General features: G+C 42.4%; 1 protein-coding gene across 7 annotated transcripts in view; it reads right to left on the bottom strand.

Moving 5' to 3' along the window:
• The window catches only part of KLHL13 (kelch like family member 13), a 189,197-nt gene extending 170,858 nt beyond the window's left edge, over window positions 1-18,339 (bottom strand). For 4 of the 7 annotated variants that reach the window (XM_070067101.2, XM_051827329.3, XM_008272915.5 and 1 more), the window contains exon 1: window positions 16,998-17,293. The gene's annotated coding sequence lies outside the window, so the exon portion shown is untranslated. Of the gene's footprint in view, window positions 1-16,997; window positions 17,328-18,240 lie in introns of those variants that run through there. The other 3 variants (XM_089323802.1, XM_008272916.5, XM_008272917.5) reach the window with 3 other exon arrangements.
• Between the last annotated feature and the right edge of the window lie 388 nt (window positions 18,340-18,727).

The following is an 18,727-nucleotide window of genomic DNA, read 5'->3' as shown; positions in this document are numbered from 1 at the left end:
CCAAGGCCAAGTCACAGCTCCTGACTCCAGGTTCCTGCTAATGTGTACCCTGGGAGGCAGCAGGTGATGGCTCCAGCTCTTAGGTTCCCACCACCCATGTCAGAGAAGGGGACTGAGTTCCTGGCTCCCAGCTTCAGCCCTTCCTAGCCAGTCGGGCCCAATCTTGGCTTTTGGGGGCACCTCCAAATAGATGGGAGATTTCTCGATTTCTCTCTATCTCTTCCTTCTTCTCTCCTTTTTCCTCTCTCCTTTCTTTCTTTCAAATGCATTTTAAAAATTAAATACATATGCACATGCCATCTGTACATGTGTATGTGTGCATGCACACACATATACACAGCTTTGTGCATTAAAATATTCAGAAATATTTCCATGCTTTTCAATAAGACATCTTTCAAGTACATTATTCAAAATATCTTGTAGGTGCCAGTGTTGTGGCAGTTTAAGCCACTGCTTGTGATGCCAGTATTACATATGAGTACCCGTTGGAATCACAGCTGCTCCATTTTCCATGCAACTCCCTACTAATGTGCCATTGAAAGCACTAGATGATGGCCAAGTACTTGGGCCCCTGACATGGATGGAGTTCCTGGTTCCTCACTTCAGCCTGGACCAGCCCCAGCCAATGTGGCCATGTGGGGAATAAACTAGCAAAGATATTCATTCTTTCTCTCTCTCTCTCTCTCTCTCTGCCTTTGAAATAAATAAATTTTTAAACACATATATCTTGTAAACTTTAATAGCCTATTCTGATCATTCCTCTGTATTTCTCCAGATGCTTTCTAACTTGCCCCCCCTCCTTTTTAGCTATCATAGTCTGTTACATAACATGCTTTGCCAGACAGGATGAAAGAAAGCATGGCCGGCACCGCGGCTCACTAGGCTAATCCTCCGCCTAGCGGCGCCGGCACACCAGGTTCTAGTCCCGGTCGGGGCGCCGGATTCTGTCCCAGTTGCCCCTCTTCCAGGCCAGCCCTCTGCTGTGGCCAGGGAGTGCAGTGGAGGATGGCCCAGGTGCTTGGGCCCTGCACCCCATGGGAGACCAGGAAAAGCACCTGGCTCCTGGCTCCTGCCATCGGATCAGCGCGGTGCGCCGGCCGCAGCGCGCCAACTGCGGCGGCCATTGGAGGGTGAACCAACGGCAAAGGAAGACCTTTCTCTCTGTCTCTCTCTCTCACTGTCCACTCTGCCTGTCAAAAAAAAATAAAATAAAAAAAAATAAAAGAAAGAAAGCATAATTAAAACCACGGAGTCAAGAATTAAACCACACGGATTTTATTCCCAGCTCATCCACGTATTAGGTAAATAAACTTGAGCAGGTTGTCCAACTTCTCTGTGCCTCAGTTTCTTCATCTGTAAAGTGGGACTAACAATGATCCTATGCTATAGCATTGTTATGTAGTTTAAACGTTAATGCACAGAAAGCTCTTAGAATAGTGTGAGACTCATGGTGAATACTGTAATAATTTATGTATTTTATTTGAAAGGTAGAAAGAGAGAGATACAGAAATCTCTCAGAGTCAATCTGCAGATTTACTCCCTAAATGTCCACAAGGGCCAGGGAGCCAATGCTCAGAGCCTGGATCTCAATCAAAATCTCTCACGTGGGTAGCCAGGACCCAAGTACTTGAAACATCACCACTGTCTCCCAAGGTGCACATTAACAGGAAGCTGAAATCAGAAGTAAAAAGTTAGGATTCAAACCTAGGCACTCTGATATGAGATGCAGGCACCCAAGTGGCGTCAACCACTTTTGCTTCACCAAATGCCTGCCCTCATAATAATTTGCTACTGATCAGTATTACTATTAGTATTAGCTGAAATCAAGTTACCTGTTTCTGTTGCCCCTGAATAGATAATAAATTATTTCAGGGAAGTAGATATATTTTCTCCTTCCCAGTAGAGTGATGCATATAATTGCCTGAGAAGATTATTTTCAGAGATCATTTCCAGAGTTCATTACAAACAACTGCTTAACAAATGCTTGTTCATGAAGCTTTAAATGGATATTGCATCTCTATGTTGGCAAAAGCACTTAAAATTCCTTAATAAATCCAAAACTCATTTTGGTAAACACCAAGTTGTGCAACCAGGTATAATAACAATTGATATCTCCAATATTGATGTTTTAATTTCACCCCAAAGCCATCAATTAAAAGGCTAGATGGGGCTGGCGCTGTGGCATAGTACGTAAAACCTCCGCCTGCAATGCCAGCATCCCATATGGGCACTGGTTCGTGTCCCAGCTGCTCATCTTCTGATCCAGCTCTTTGCTATGGACTGGGAAAGCAGTAGAAGATGGCCCAAGTGCTTGCCCCTCTCCCATCCCTGCACCTATATGGGAGACCCAGAGGGAGCTCCTGGCTCCTGGCTTTGGATCAGCCCAGCTCCAGCCATTGCAGCCATTTGGGGAGTGAACCAGCAGCTGGAAGAATTTTCTGTCTCTTCCTCTCTTTGTCTATAACTCTACCTCTCAAATAAATAAAATCTTTAGAAACTACTTCTGATCTCTACGTAAAAATGCTGGTAACACTTCTAATAAATAACATCTCACTTTATTATAGGAGCTGAACTTTTCAAGCACTCAGATGTACATTATATTAATAACTGTCACAACAAACTGTAATATACTATATGTTACCAATGCCTGTAACATACTGTATGTTACCAACGCATTACCTGGTCTTTTCCCTTCTATGCATGTATTGCATTTTCTTTTTGGCTAAAGCCAAGAGCTTCCTTCAGGTCTCCCATGTGGGTTGCAGGGGCCCAAGTACTTGTGCCACCCTTCACTGCTTTCCCAGTAACATCAGCATGGAGCTGGAATGGAAGTGGAGCAGCCAGGACTTAACCTGGCACCTTACGGGAAGGTGGCATCACAGGCAGTGGTTTAACCCACTATGCTGCAACACTGGCCTCATCTATTACATTCTGTAACAATATGATTCCCCAAGGATCATGTGTCCCTTCATGTATCTGACATTGGAACCAAATGGCATTATGTGGAAGAGAAGGAATGGTACCTTCATGTATTTTCAACTCCAAAGGTTAGACTATCCCCCCAACATCCATAACAACCCACTTATAGGATCTATTCACTAAAACTTTTTGCTATGGACATTTATCATCTCTTAAGGTATTATTTGATTTGTTGCTAATGTAACTATAATAAAAGCTTAAGGTAACTCCATCAACTCAAATCTATAGAAAGACATTATTTATACAGAATTAATCATCCTCCCAATGGCTTAATTATAAAGAAAATATTCCAATATTTTCTTCCTTGCAGAACTGAAATCTGGAACAACTACAAATAAATCAGAGAAAAATTGTGACTTCGTTAATTAGCAGAAGACAAAAAGTTTTCATGTTGAAAAACAACCTGCTGGGGCCAGTGTTGTGACACAGCAGGCTAAGCTGCTGCCTGGCTTGCCGGCCTTCCATACTGGAGCGCTGGTTCAAGTTCCAGTTGCTCTGCTTCCAATCCAGTTTGCAGCTAATCCATGTGGGAAGGCAGCAGGTGATGGTCCAAGTACTTGGGCCCCTGCCACACATGTGGGAGACAAGGATGGATTGTCTGGTTCCTGGCTTTGGTCTAGCCCTGACCTGGTTGTTGCAGCCAACTTGGGAATAAAGCAGAGAATGAAAGATCTCTGTTTGCCTCTCTCCATTTCAAATAAATAAAATAAACCTTTACAATTTTTTGATAAAAAAAATAACATGGCACAGCAGGCTGCCATTCACGATAGCAGCATCCCCCTTTGGAGTGTCAGATGACACTTCAAGTCCCAGCTGGTCTGCTTCCCATCTAGATCCCTGCCAATGTACCTAGAATGATGGACCAAGTACTTGGCTTCCTGCCATCCATGTGGGAGACCCAGGTGGAATTTTTGGTTCCTGGGTTTAGCCTGGCCCAGTCTTGGCTGTTGCTGCCATTTAGGGAGTGAACCAGTAGATGAAAGACCTCCCCATCTCTCTGTCTCTCTTCATTTCAAATAAATCTTAAGAAGAAAAAAAAAAAAACACTGCTTGTAATATACACTTTCCTACATCTCTTTTCCTTCAAAATTGTTATTAAAATTTTAAACTGTATTAAAGAGTATCATAATCTAAATATATACTGGGTTAATTGTATTAAAAATTGGCATTTTCTTGTATTCAATGTGATGCAATATTTGAATGAGTAATAAGCCAAGCATTATAATTTTCTTGCTCATCAGAAAATTAATATTACTTCTGAACAGTCTACTTACCATTTAACATATACACATTTGAAACAACGTATCTAGACTGGAATTAAGGCAATATAAATTAAAAAGCGACACAATTTTCCCTCACATTATGCTTTGTATATGAATGTCAAAACCTATGTTTTCAACTATTTCAGCCAGAAATGCATGAAGAATAAATAAAACAATAGCTATATCTTGAACTGTTTTTAGTGTTTTATATGCATTATATCATTTAATTCTTACAACAGCCAGATGATATAGTTTACAGAGGAGATAAGCAAGGTTCAGAAAAGTGAAGTGAGTTGCCAAATACCGCACTGGCAGCAAGACACAATGTCTCAATTTGAACCCAAACCTGTGAAATCTGGGTTCAAGATCTTAGCCATTAAACTCTACTGCCTTCCCACTAGGAAGTGTCTAAGAGTGGAACCGAACATTTTGTTCAAGTGGGATATTCTATGAAAATGTTTGGCCATGCTCTAAAAAAATGTAAGAATCAAAACTCTATAATTCTCTTATCTCTTTTTACTGAATAGACTGTAAAAGCCCTTGACACAGAGAATATAAAGATCATTCCTCAATCACTATCCTCTATGCCCATGGCCATATAAGCTTTGTACATTAACAGAACAACATAACCATCTCAGGCCCTGTGAACTATGTCTGGCATAGGAAAACAATAATGAAAGTGAGACAGAATAACAAAAATCAGTTCAAAGATTCACATTTAACTTACTCCATTTAGTTTCACCCCCTTTCATTTTTTTAATTTTTATTTATTCGAAAGGCAAATGACCATCAGAGAGATTTTTTGCAAAGATTTATTTATTCATTCATTTATTTGTTTGGTTGGTTATTGATTTATTCATTTGAAAGTTGGAGTTACAGGGGGTGGGGGCAGGACAGAGGTATGAATCGTCCACTGCTGGTTGACTTCCCATGTGGCCACCAACATCCAGGGCTGAGCCAGGCCAAAGCCAAGATTCAGGAGCTTCTTCTAGGTCTCCCACATGGATGCAGGGGCCCAGGTAATTGGGCTACCTTCTACTGCTTTCCCAGGCCATTAACAGGGAGCTGGATTGGAAGTGGAGCAGCCAGGACTTGAACTGGCACCCACATGAGATGTTGGCATTGCAGGAGGCAGTTTTACCTGCTATACCACAGTGCTATCCTTGGGGGGGGGAGGGGAGAGGGAGAAGGAGAGAGAGAGAGAGGGAGAGAGAGAATATCTTTTGTCAGCTTTTTCACTCTCCAAATGGCCACAACTGCCAGGTCTGGGCTAGGCTGAAGCCAGGAGACAAAAAAACTCCATGTGGTCTTCCTTATGGTTAGAAGGGATGCAAGTACTTGAACTACCATATTCTACTTCCCAGAGTGCACATTAGCAGGAAGCTGGATTGGAAGTAGAACTTGATACCAGGCATGCTGATATGGGATGCAGACATCCTAAAGTGGCTTAACACACTGTACCACAATGTCCACTTCGAATTCCTTTGTTCACTTGCCTTTTTCTTCTGTATCTAATTTGAACAAATTAATCTATTGATTTGAAACAGGCATTACTCCGATGTGTGGCTGGCCTATTTTCTTTTTTTTTTTTCAAGATTTATGTATTTATTTGAAAGGCAGAGCTACACAGAGGCAGAGAGAGAGAGAGAGAGGTTTTACATTCCCTGCTTCACTCCCCAAATGGCCACAATGGACAGAGCTGTGCTGATCCGAAGCCAGGAGCCTCTTCTGGGTCTCCTACATGAGTGCAGGGGTCCAATGACTTGGGTCATCTTCTACTGCTTTCTTAGACCATAGCAGAAAGCTGGATTGGAAGTGGAGCAGCCAGGACTCAAACCAGCGCCCATACGGGATGCCAACGCTGCAGACCGGGGCCTTCACCAGCTATGCCACAGTTCCAGCCCCTATTTTCAAAACCATCTCAAATGACTGAAACCTTTTATCAACCTCAAAGCATGTGATCCTTGACAACTTTTACTAGTATTAAATATTTCAGTGGCTAGCAATTAAGAAAGCAATTTTTATATTGCCTGTGTCAAAAATGAAAGCAGCTTTAAGTTAGCAAAAGTTAACTTCAGATCAGCAGGATATGTAAATGTGCATTGAACAGGGCAAACCTTCCACTCCATCAACTTAGTTCAAGGGTGTCATGTTCTGACAACTTCTCTTCTGAAGATACCGGTCCCTCGGCAAGGCCTTCACTTTCAGTCTTAGCTGTTGACCACTGACTTTAGGAACTCTGTTAGTACTCAACACATTTTGAGATTGAGACAATCATCAAACAACCAGATTTATCCTTGAACTAAAAGAAATTATGCAACATTGAGAAAATACGAATGTCCATTACTTTTTCCACAGGGGATCATGGGAAGTTAAGGCTATAAAATGTGAGTGTTTGACTACAAGAATGGATCCAAACAGCACAGCACTGCCTCAGTGCTTTTCAAAGGGTCTCTATAAGGTTACCACAGTGACCCTCACAATCACAGACTTTCTCAGAAGCTACCTCAAATCTTCAAATAATAATGCATTCTAAAGCACAAGGCATCTGAGTTCGTTTAAATATTTTGAATATGCTCAATTTGCTACCAGTTAATGTTTTCCTAAACTTTCGTGTAAAATAGATGCTTCATGAAAACACATGCTGCTTTATTTTGTGTTTCTTGGTTTGCATCATCATGTCACTACCTTGCTCATTCAGTACATGTGCTCCAGTTTGAGACAGTCCAAAATAGTGGAAAGAGCACTGCAGAGAGAATGTATTTGTTTAGATTAGTACTTTGAATATTACAGGCACTCAATAAATATTTGTTGAGTTAATTGGGAGAATGGTTTCGAGGACTAGTTTTCAAATAAATGAACATTCCAGAAAAATCACACAAACAATTCCACACAAACAAAAGGACAATGAAAAGAAACAAATTGTTATTTAGAAACATGAGAGATTTTTAAAAAACAGTTTTCATAGTTTCTTTCTGGAAAGAAAAGGTTACACAGGGTAACACTGCAGGGAGGGTGCGTTAGGCAATTAAAAACCAATTCACATAGTAGATACCAAGAAGAGTTTCTGATTGACTCTTGAGTTCTCCTTTTTGCATTTTTTAAATATTAATAATTTCAAGTTTGGGAACTGGCTTATTTCACTAAGTATAATGGTTTCCAGTTGCATCCATTTTGTTGCAAAAGACATGATATTTTTTTTACAGCTGGGTAGTACTCCATAGTGTACATATACCATAATTTCTTTATACAGTCAACAGTTGATAGATACCATATGTTTTCCCTGACTTGAGGTAACTAATAGAGTACCTAAAATGTAATGTATTGGAATGAAATGGACATGTTGAGACTTCATGATTGCTTGTAGCCCTTGTCTCTTCCGTTGAGGAACAGTACGTGTTTTTTTTTTCTTCATACTATTTGTTGAACTCATTTACTTAGTGTAGGGTTAACTTTAGGATCATTAAGTAAACTGAAAGTAGATCTCTGTAAAAATTAAGGGGGAGAGAAGCCAGTGCTGTGCACAGCAGATTAAAGCCCCAGCCTTCAGCACCAGCATCCCACATGGGTGCCAATTCAAGTCCCGGCTGCTCCAATTCTGATCCAGCTCCCTGCTAGTGTGCCTAGGAAAGCATCAGAGGATAGCCCAAATACTTGGGCCTTGTACCCACGTGGAAGACCTGGAAGAAGCTCCTGGCTCCTGGCTCCTGGCTTTGGAATGGCCCAGTTCCGGCCATTGCGGCCATCTGGGGAGTGGTCCAACAGATGGAAGACCTCTATCTCTCTCAGTCTCGACCTCTCTCTGTAACTCTTTCAAATAAACAAAAAAAAATTTAGAGTGGGAATGGAAGAGGGAGGAGGAAGAAGCATGGGTGGAAGGGAAGATAGGGTGGGAAGTGACACTATGTTCCTAAATCTGTATATATGAAATACAAGAAATTTGTGTACCTTAAATAAAATTTAAAAATAATAATTTCAAGTTCATAGAGGAAAATAAAGAATTGTAATGTATACCTGTGTTCCCAGGTATTCCCACATAACCATGCCTAGCGATGCACCTACTGAAGGCCAGGAATCATTTTAATTTGTTCTAGACATTTTCTCAGCTTTTAATACAAATTTCTATATATACTAGAAGTTCAATAAATGTTAACCAACTGCAAATAACTTCTTAGCTGAATCTCCCCTGTTGCCACCCCTCAAAAAGACTCTTTCATCCCAAAGAAGCATAGCTTGGTTTACATCACCAATGGAACACAAAACTAAATATTCTTTTTCTTTTTTGCTATTTAATATATTTCTTTTTTTTTTAATTTCAGGTATACAAATTCCATGTATTTCATGTATCCAAATACTAAATATTCTTAACAGTACTATACAAAAGAACACTAACAGAATTAGACCTTGGCTCATTACAATTATGTGAACCTGCCATATCTGTTTTCTTATGATATGAGGACCATGCAGACAATCCTCTCTATTCAGAGCTGTTGCATGAATAAATCAGCATGTATTTACATAGTAGCCATTTACACGGTAACCATTATGAGCAAGGCACTGGGAAAGATAAAGTCATTTATTTACCTCCCTAATCTCTACCACCCACAGCAACTACTTACTATGTACAAGTCCCTCATTGAAGCACTTTACCATAAGATGTGCAGTCTCTTATCTGAAAACCTTGGTGGCAGATGTATTTCTGAATTCAGAAATGTCCAGACTTTTAGATAGGCAATAACCTGCATACTCTATACATTATGTAATACCCATTACGGTTTGGACACCACCTCGTAAACATTGTTATTAATTCCAGAGCAAATGCAAATAAAGATTAACATTATGTAGGCTAATCTTCATGTGAATTCAAGTCAGGTTTTGCTACCACCTGAGTGTCGACACCTAGCTTACAAAACAAAATCGTTATCAGTTTTCAGAGCTTTAGCAATTTAAAAATTACAAGCAAATTGTGGGCATACCTAATTCATTTCATTCTTAGAAGCACCCTAAGAAATCAGTTCTTTAGGTGACTGAGCTATAGAAAGGTTAACTAAATCATCCAGTATCCTCCAGCTACTGTCTCCCAGTTAGACTTCAAACTCAGACAGGCAAATCTAGAGATTGTGCTCTGAACAGTTTTTCTCTACAACCACTCTCAGAAATTGCTTCAGAATACCAGACAAACATGTGAAAAGTAAAACAGTATGGATGTAGGTAAGGAAGTAGCAAAGAATGGAGGACTGCCAACACAGGTGCCTGAGCTACATCCACAGCCCCCCCACTACCATCCAAAACCCCACCCCTCAAAAAGAGGATGAAGATATAGCTGCCAGGATGGTATCAGCTAGAAATGTCCAAAATGGCTATAGGCTTGGCAATCCATTCCCATAATGCACCTGAATCCCACTCCTATCATGTACCAGAAGCCATGTCACTTCTGAGATCTCACCATGTGTACTGCAGCCACAAATACACCAGATGCCAGGATGCTTAGGAGATTGCCCAAACTAGGCATGGAAAGAGATGGCATTCAAGTCCCTCAAAAACTCTGCCCCCATTTGAATATTCAAGTAAAACCTGCCTCAGACATTATCTCCTATTCTACAAAAGGATGACCCTGAACTTTATTAATTGCATCACTCTTTTATAAGGTTGTCCACACGCCCTCCTGAGTGTGCATTTTCCCTTTGCCTTTAAATAGACTGCTTTCCTGCTCACTTTTATCTATATCTCTTCCTCAAAGAAACAAAAACCTGGAATAAGCCTAGCCTGGGGCCTCCCTCACAACAGTATTAAATGATCTAAGTAGCCCAATAAGAGAACCATTATAAGGCAGTATTTGTTCAATCTTCAATAACTATTTATAGAGTACATATCAAGTGCCAGGTGCTCAGGAACAATGATGTGCAAACCAGACAAGGTCCAGATCACCTTCATAGAGCCAGAAGCTAGTGTGGACATAGCCAGGCATCAAATCAACATAATTATGATATAATGAGGCAAGTGCGTGACTGCTGTTCACCTTCACAGGAAAAGGAGATCAGGCTCAAAAGGACCTGAGATTTGCACTCTTCCTTGACTAGCATGTGGATATTTGAAATAATAGAAAGGAAAGGGAAGAGTTTTTCTAATGGAAGGCACCCATCATAGAAGCACCTATTGTGAATTGTGCTAGGAATAATGCTAAGCATGAAACTTCCAAACCAAGGAAAGTCTATTTAAACCTGTGGAGATTTGTGTAAGAGAATATGAACGTGTGGGAAAGTAGCCTGAAGTCAAATTGTGGAGGATCCTTGAGTGCTCAGTTAAGGATTTGGAATTTGACCTTACAAGAGCTGCCCAAACTTACTTTGCAGGCTATTTCCCCACAATATTAGAATTACCCCTATGGAATGTCATAACAATCTGCATTCCTGGTTGGGGCCAACAAGAACTTACAGCTGGATTACCTTTAAGCAAGGGCTCAGGGCAATAAAATTCCATTAAGACTCAAGCAACACAGTAACCCTAATCGCTCAAATAATAAAGCTATAGCAATTTGAAAATTTTAGAGAGAACAGCTAAAGGGCAGTGGCAAACACTTCTTAAGACCCCAAAAGCTATTTCTGAAATTTCTAAAATCTAAGTTACTTCTTTATGCACAAATGAAAAAACCAACCTTGCAAAAGAAACATCTCTATAAGAAAATAAAACGTTCTGTGAAAAACCAATTATTACGTTGAACAATTTTCTGACTTTTAATAAAGTAGGTTACAACTTACCTTGTAGCACAGATGACAATATAGCAGTGGAAAGTATACTGCTTTTTTTTTTTAACATACTCACCTCAGAGTTTTCATTCTCCCTTCCCCTCGCCTAAGCAAAATAGAACTGAATTACATGTTTATTTAGAATACTTACCAAAGTATTTTCTTTTCTGTTCCAGAAATTAATGCAAACCATTGAATGGGTAGGCTTCCATTTTATCCTCTGTGAAATATTTTTTTTTATTTCCACTGGCTAAATCTTTTTTCAGTCAATGATCTTGTCTTTGAAGACTCCTCAATGGCTTCCCACTATTCTGAGAATCAAACTCAAAATATTTTCTCTGGACCTCCAAGTGCTACTTACCTATTATATGATTCTCCCTAGGCTCTCTAACACCTCCTTTAACTACTACCTGAGCCAGCTCCATAGCATCCGGTCATACTGACTTTCTGTCATTCATAAATCCTAAGTCTATTTTCCTGCCTCAAGGCCCTCCTTCTCTCAGAAAGAATGTTTTTCCCCCATATCTTAACAAAGTAGGCCAATTCTCTCTTCTTGTTCAGGTACTCTACTCAGCACCTTCTCTGAGAGGATGTATTAGAGTTCTCCAAAGAGACGGAACCAATAAGGTATGTACAGATACATAAGAAGTGATTTATTAGGGGTATTAGCTCACACAGGAATGACAGCTGAGAAGTTGCACAGCAAGCTGTCCACAAACTGCAGCCCCTGAGATTCCAGCATTGTGGCTCAATCAAATCTGAAGGACTCAGAACCAAGGAAGCTGCTGTGTAACTCTCAATCTGAGGTCAAAAGCCTGAGAACTCAACAGGCTGCTGGTAAAAGACCAAGGGTTCAAAGGCCACGGAGCTTAATGTTCTGATGTCCAAAGCAACAGAGAAAGACCATCCCAGGTCTCAAAGCAGAGGCCAGTTCACCTTCTGTATTTGCTCTCTCAGGTCTTGGCTGATTGCATGGTGCCAGCCCATAATGAGGGTGGATCTTCCTTGCCTGTTCCACGCAGAATTACACTCTAATCTTCTCTTGAAATATCCTCACAGACATACCCAAAATAATGGTTTACCAGATTTCTAGGTATTCCTTAATCCAGTCAAGGGACTTAAAAATTAACCATCACATAAGCCTCTCCTGGCCCTCCTTGCTGAAGTAGGCCCTTCCCAGCTCTCTCTGTTACATTTCCATATTTATTTTCTTCACCATTCGTACTATAATCTATAAGGGGTACTCTTTATTTGCTTACTTGTTTATTGTCTACGTCCTCTGGTAGACTAACAGCACTGGGATACCCTACAAAAGGAAAGAGCCTTGACACACAGAAGGCATACAACAGATTTTGTAATGGGCATTACTAAATTAAAGAATAATTCTTGGGGCCGGCACTGTGGTGCAGTGGGTTAATGCCCTGGCCTGAAGCGTTGGCATCCCATATGGGCTCCGGTTTGAGAACCGGCTGCTCCACTTCTGATCCAGCTCTCTGCTATGGCCTGGGAAAGCAGAAGATGGCCCAAGCCCTTGGGCCCCTGCACCCGCATGGGAGACCTGGAAGAAGCTCCTGGCTAATGGCTTCGGATCAGTGCAGCTCTGGCCATTGCAGCCATCTGGGGAGTGAACCATCGAATGGAAGACCTCTCTCTCCCTCTCTCCCTCTCCTCTCTTTGTAACTCTAACTTTCAAATAAATAAATAAACTTTAAAAAATCTTGATTGTTATGAATGGCACTTGAGAAAGCCAGTTTTCTAATTTTAAAATATCTTCTCCAGGGCTGTTCATTTTTCCAAATTCTTTCTACATTTTCGGAAACATAATAATTCCCATTAAGTTGGTATTATTTCATAGCAAATAGATTAGCTTTGACCAATGGATTCAAAAAATATTTTGAGGTTTTAGTAGTTTGTTATACATCAATAAAAATCAAACAATTTGAAATTGGTTAGTCTCATTTCTTTTCATCTCATTGCCTACACTACTGAAATTCAAACTACATGAAGAAACACAATTTATAATGCAGAGAAAATGAAAAAGAAGATAATACAATAGCAAACCACACTGGCATTTGGTAACATTGAAAATATCAAGTCTAATAACCTCTAGGTATAACAGGTGAGCTATCAATTATATATCAAGTCCTACTGAAGATTCACAGCAAAATGCTTATGGCAGAGCTGGCATTGTGGTGCAGTGGGTTAAGCTGTATCCCAAACAGGAGCGCTTGTTCAAGTCCTGGCTACTTCACTTCTGATTCAGTTTCTTGCACATAGGAAAGCAGCAGAAGATGGCGCAATACTTGCGCCTCTGCCCCGCAATGTGGGAGACCAAGATGGAGTTTCTGGCTCCTGATTTCAGCTTGGCACAGACATGGCTGTGGTAGCCACTCTGCCTTAACAAATATATAAATCTTTTTTAAAAGCTATGACAAATACTACATGTTCTCCCTCATATATGGGAGCTAAAATTTAAAAAAAAAAAAAAGAAAAAAGGAAGAATTATCTGTGTGTATCACTATTTTGTAAAACTTTGTTCTATGCCTTTGTCAAACCAATGGTTAAGAATGTTATACTATGACAGATTTAATGATCCATGATTATTTTAAAATGTACTGTACGTGTGTAAAATGGTCATTTTTCCATTCCATTATTGTTTATAGTTCTTGTCTACATTCCCACTAAACTAGGGGTTTTTGTTCTGTTTTGTTCTTTGCTTTTTACTTGTTAAATTTCTTGTTCAGTGAAGTATTAACTCTTTTTACCATAATGTAATTTTAAAATATGTTATCTCAAAAACTAAAAGAAAAAAAAGAAATGGAGAAGGAAGGAGAAAAGAGGAAGGAGGGAGGGAGGGACAGAGGAAGGGAATATCAGTATATTCTTAGATTTGTATCTACAAAGTACACTGAATCTGTTAGAAACTAATGAAAACAAAATTTTAAATGCTATGGCTAACTCACACCCACCTTTTTCTCTCCTGGGAAACAGTTTTACTGTATAATCACATTCTTATTAGTGGTGATCTTAGACTAGAATTACTATCAATAATAATCATAAAGGGAAAAACATGAACAAAATGATATAAACTTCTTTCCTTAAAAGTTTCAAGCTTCATGTCTTTCGAAAATGGGTTGCCAAGAAAATTACAGATCTAGAGCCACACATCATGATGCAATGGGTTAAGCAGCTGCTTGGTGGACAGATTCCTGTCCGGGCTGCTCCTCTTCGAGTCTATCTTCCTACTAATGCAAGTAAGAACACAGTTCTAATATGGCCCAAGTACTCGGGCCCCTGCCAACCCACATGGGAGACCTGGATAGAGTTCCTGGCTCCTGGCTTTGGCCTGGTCCAGCCTCAGTGGTTGTTTGGTAAGTGAACCAGTGGATGGAAGATTCTTTCTGTGTCTCTCATATTCTCTCTCTCTCTCTCTCTCTCCCTGTCATTCTGATTTTAAATAAATAAATATAAATATTTTTTAAAATTTAGAAAATTCCTGGGCCCAGTGCTGTGGCATAGTGAGCTAAGCCTCCACCTGATGCGTCAGTGCCGGTTCCTGTCCTGGCTGCTCCATTTCCAATCCAGCTCTCTGCTATGGCCTGGAAAAGCAGTAGAAGATGGTCCAAGTGCTTGCGCAACTGCACCCACGTGGGAGGCCCAGAAGAAGCTCCTGGCTCCTGGCTTCTGATGGACTCAGCTCCAGCCATTGTGGCCATTTTGGGAGTGAACCAATGGCTGGAAGACTTTTCTCTCTGTCTCTCCCTGTAACCCCATCTCTCAAATAAATAAATAAAATCTTTTTAAAAAAAAATGGAAATTTTGCCGGCGTTGTGGCTCACTAGGCTAATCCTCCACATGCGGTGCCGGCACACCAGGTTCTAGTCCCGGTTGCCCCTCTTCCAGGCCAGCTCTCTGCTATGGCCCGGGAGTGCAGTGGAGGATGACCCAAGTGCTTGGGCCCTGCACCCCATGGGAGACCAGGAGAAGCACATGGCTCCTGGCTTCGGATCAGCACAGTGCGCTGGCCGCAGCGCGCTGGCTGCAGCACGCCAGCCGCGGCGGCCATTGGAGGGTGAACCAACGGCAAAAAGGAAGACCTTTCTCTCTCTGTCTCTCTCTCTCACTGTCCACTCTGCCTGTCAAAAAAAAAAAAAAAGAAAAGAAAAGAAAAGAAAATTCCAGCTTTATAAAGGTGGGCCTATTAGAATAAGCACGCTTCCTCGACTACATTCCCTTTCTTAAATAAAACTAAATTGAACTGAGGGATTTCCCAAACGAATGGGGAAAACTACAAATCACCTGTAATATACCTAACTAGATTGATAATCAATACTCTTCACCTTTCTTTAAAAGCAACTCTCTTCAAAACATCAACTAACCCCCATACAGTTACACTACACTTTCTAAAGGCACCTAGGGCTCTTATTTATCTATTTAAAAATACAGCATTTGATGTTGCAGCAGAAACCACTCTCCTTGTCACCCTGCCAAAAGAAGTGCTACCAGCTTAGCCACTATCTTCATCCACAACTTGATTTCTTCTGAGAGTGCTGCCACTCAATGCACACAGTGGCACTGAAAACACCTGGCCACACATAAAGTCCGCAAATCTATCAGGGCTAGGTATAATGGTATTCGTAAGAACTTACAGTTAAGGGGGCCGATGTTTTTAGATGTAAAATCACATTATAACTGCGTATTGCATTTTCTGTTTTAAAATTTGAGCACTAGGCACAGTCTATTTGCAACACAGCAGCACACGTCTACATGTGCTTGCTCACTGGTATCCTGCCTCTACTTTCTGCTTCCCATTCAATTTTCTTCATGCACTAATTACTGCGTGAAAGTGAACAAATGAACCTGTTTGAGGACTAACAGGGCAACTATTACGGGGATGAAGCAACGATATCGCTAAGAGGAGTATTGGAAAATGCTGCTTCTGGTGGGTTTATACAAACATAAGATCTGAAACTGTGGCTTCTTTAAAAAACGGGAGGGGGCACATGCCCTCCTAATAGAGGCAGTTTTAAATCCCAGAGTCTCTCAGTTCCCATGCAGTGTGCTAAGTAAGGAGTCTATGCTAACCTAAGAGCCTTTATTCCCAACTAAGTATTTTAACTGCCTTAAAACAAGGAACATCCTAGTTTACAGACGGAGAAATGGAGCAAGGCTTCACGAATCCCACCAACACCCCCCCCCCCCCAACACACACACACACCCGCCCCATCTCTCTCAGGCCTGCCCAGAAGTAGGGAAGAAACCTTAGGACCATATACATGGATTACATACAAACATGCATACATACATTTTAAGTGGCTGTGGGTCTTGGACTAAGTTATTGAGCCCCAGAAAGAAACTGTAAAGTTACTTGGCAGAATTGCCTAAAGCATATATAATGAAGGAAAGACCCCATCAGTTCCAGTAATCCCGAGGCTAGACTGTAAGCCTCCAACAAAATCATTAATCAACTATAATTAAACCCCAAAAGTCAACACAGTCAGGGCTGAAGATGTTCAGGGCTAATTTGAAAGCTTCAAGGAAGAAGGGGAGTGTGCTCGTGACTTGGGAACCAGCGGCGGTGCCTCCCAAGTTATAATCCAAGGGACAGATGGATTAAGACGCACAAAGCAGAAAACTGTTAGAGGGCAAGAGACAGTGGGGCTGAGCGGGCAGAGGGACCTCAGAGCGTCAGGGGAGCGACAGCGAAGTCCATAGAAGAGTATCTCGGAGGCATGACAAAGAAGTCTAGGGAAACTGGGTTCTGTGGTCCTAGAAGAGCTCAGGCGTCCAGCGGGGCCAGAGGAACCGAGAGGCAGCGATGCGAAGGTGTAAGGACGAGGGTGCGCACCGGCACGCGGCAGAAACGGGGGTGGGGGAGGCGGGCAAAGAGCGAAGCTGGTTCCCTGCCCCACCGCCCCTGGTGCAAATCAAACTCCCTGCCACGTCCCGCGGGTCGCTGAGACGGAGAAGCTGCTGGTGGAGCCCCCGTGACTTTGAGACCCTGCCTCACCTCGTTTGCCACGTCCTGGCGTCCCGCTGCTCGTCTGCCCGCAGCTGCGCTCACGCTCCGAGAGCTGAAGAAGGAGTCGCGCGGCACAGCCGGGGCTGCCTCCTGCCGCGAGGTACCAGCACCCGCACCTCCGCAACACTCTGATCGCTCCCTAACCACTTCACCCCGTCCTCTCGCAAGCAGACAGCGCAAACCCTAACCCAAACGCCGCTCCAGTGATTTTCAAAAGTCCCTGTTCCGGGATCCCGGGGAATAAGAGCCGTGCTGCCGCGGCCGCAGCGGCAGAGCCTCTGCCTGACCTCACCAGGGGGTGGGGGAGGATACTGGAGCGGGGCGGGAGCCCAGTTGGGGAGGGGAGGGGGGAGTGGTGGGAGGGAGCGTGCGGGCGGGGGAAACATGGCGGCGGGGGTGGCCTGGCGGCGCCTGCGCGGGAGACGCGAAGAGCTGGGGCTAGGACCGTGTGGGGTCCGAGCTGAACTCCCCAGCAGTAGCCAAAGCCAGGCAGGGCCGGGCCCGGAAGCGGGATGACCGCCAAGTGGCCCTCACGCTTCTGAAATCAGGACAGTCGGTTGTGATCACACATGGCTTCTAATGCCCAGGAGGCAGAAGTGAAAACTGTTAAGTATCCAGGGAGAAGAAACAGTGCGGCCGCCCCGGGTCAGCCACTGAAGGAGATCCACCCATGCGTCCTGCCAGCCGTGGCCCTGGCTTCCTCATAGCCACATCAGGGCCCCGGGCAAAGGGTGTGCTCTGCAAGTGGTGCCACTTCACTTCACTGGGGCCCGCATCTCAAAGTAAGCCCGACCCAGGTTCTCCCACAACTGCTCATCACCCTTCAAGCGCAGCTGAGTGCTTCAGCTCTCCCCCTCCCAACTGGAATACAGAGTGTTAAGAAAGAAGTAGAGTACCAATCATAAAGCAGCTTGACATTTTACTAAGCACCTACTAGGAACCAAGTGCGAAACTAAATTCACTTAGCTCTCACAGCTGTTCCACGAGATACACGCTGTTATTATCTCCAGGTTACAAACGAGAAAGGTTAAGAAGGTGCCCAATTAATAAGGGCCAGAGCAGGACCCAGACTTTCAAGTGATGTGTGTCTGTTGCCCAAGTTCTTAACCACTATGTTATACTGCTTTCAAACTCTGGCCTCACTGTTCTTCTGAGTCAGAATCCGCATTCTCTCCTCCCAGTTGCAGCCTAGCAGCCCCCAACCAAAACCCCAGTCAAGCCTGTTTTTCACCTTGTCTCCTATTCATTCTTTGCCTTCTTGACGGTTACAGCCTGGGGCCACCTTGTTTTACTTCTTCCTCTGCAGATTCTGCTTCATTCCAGACTCCTCCTTGGAAAAAAAAATAGGAATTTGCTCTTAGCAACCAGTTCAATCACTGTTTGTGTTTTCTTTTTCTCTGTTTTTCTTTTTGAAGGAAGTTATAGGTGAGTGTTGGCAGGCAAAGGGAGATAGTTCTTCAGTAGGCTAATTTGCTCAACATTGCTGACTTGGTATTTCAACTTCTATGTACTGATATTCTAATAGTGGGTTTAGGTGAATTTAAGAATAATCAGCTACTCAGAAACTTGCTAGAACTAAAAGGAACACTGCCTTGCTAGGCTTTATTGAACTGGTGAAAATAGAACTCTACAGCCACACGGATTTTGCATTATCATCTTTTGCCTGTTAGTGTATTCAAAACTCAATTCACCTTTGTTAACAAGGACACATTGTTAGC

The sequence above is a fragment of the Oryctolagus cuniculus genome, chromosome X (assembly GCF_051225735.1).
Source record: "Oryctolagus cuniculus isolate XC-2025 breed Fujian yellow rabbit chromosome X, ASM5122573v1, whole genome shotgun sequence".
NCBI lineage: Eukaryota > Metazoa > Chordata > Mammalia > Lagomorpha > Leporidae > Oryctolagus > Oryctolagus cuniculus.
The sequence above is the reverse complement of the archived record's forward strand: the minus strand, read 5'-3'. Positions and strand labels throughout refer to the sequence as shown.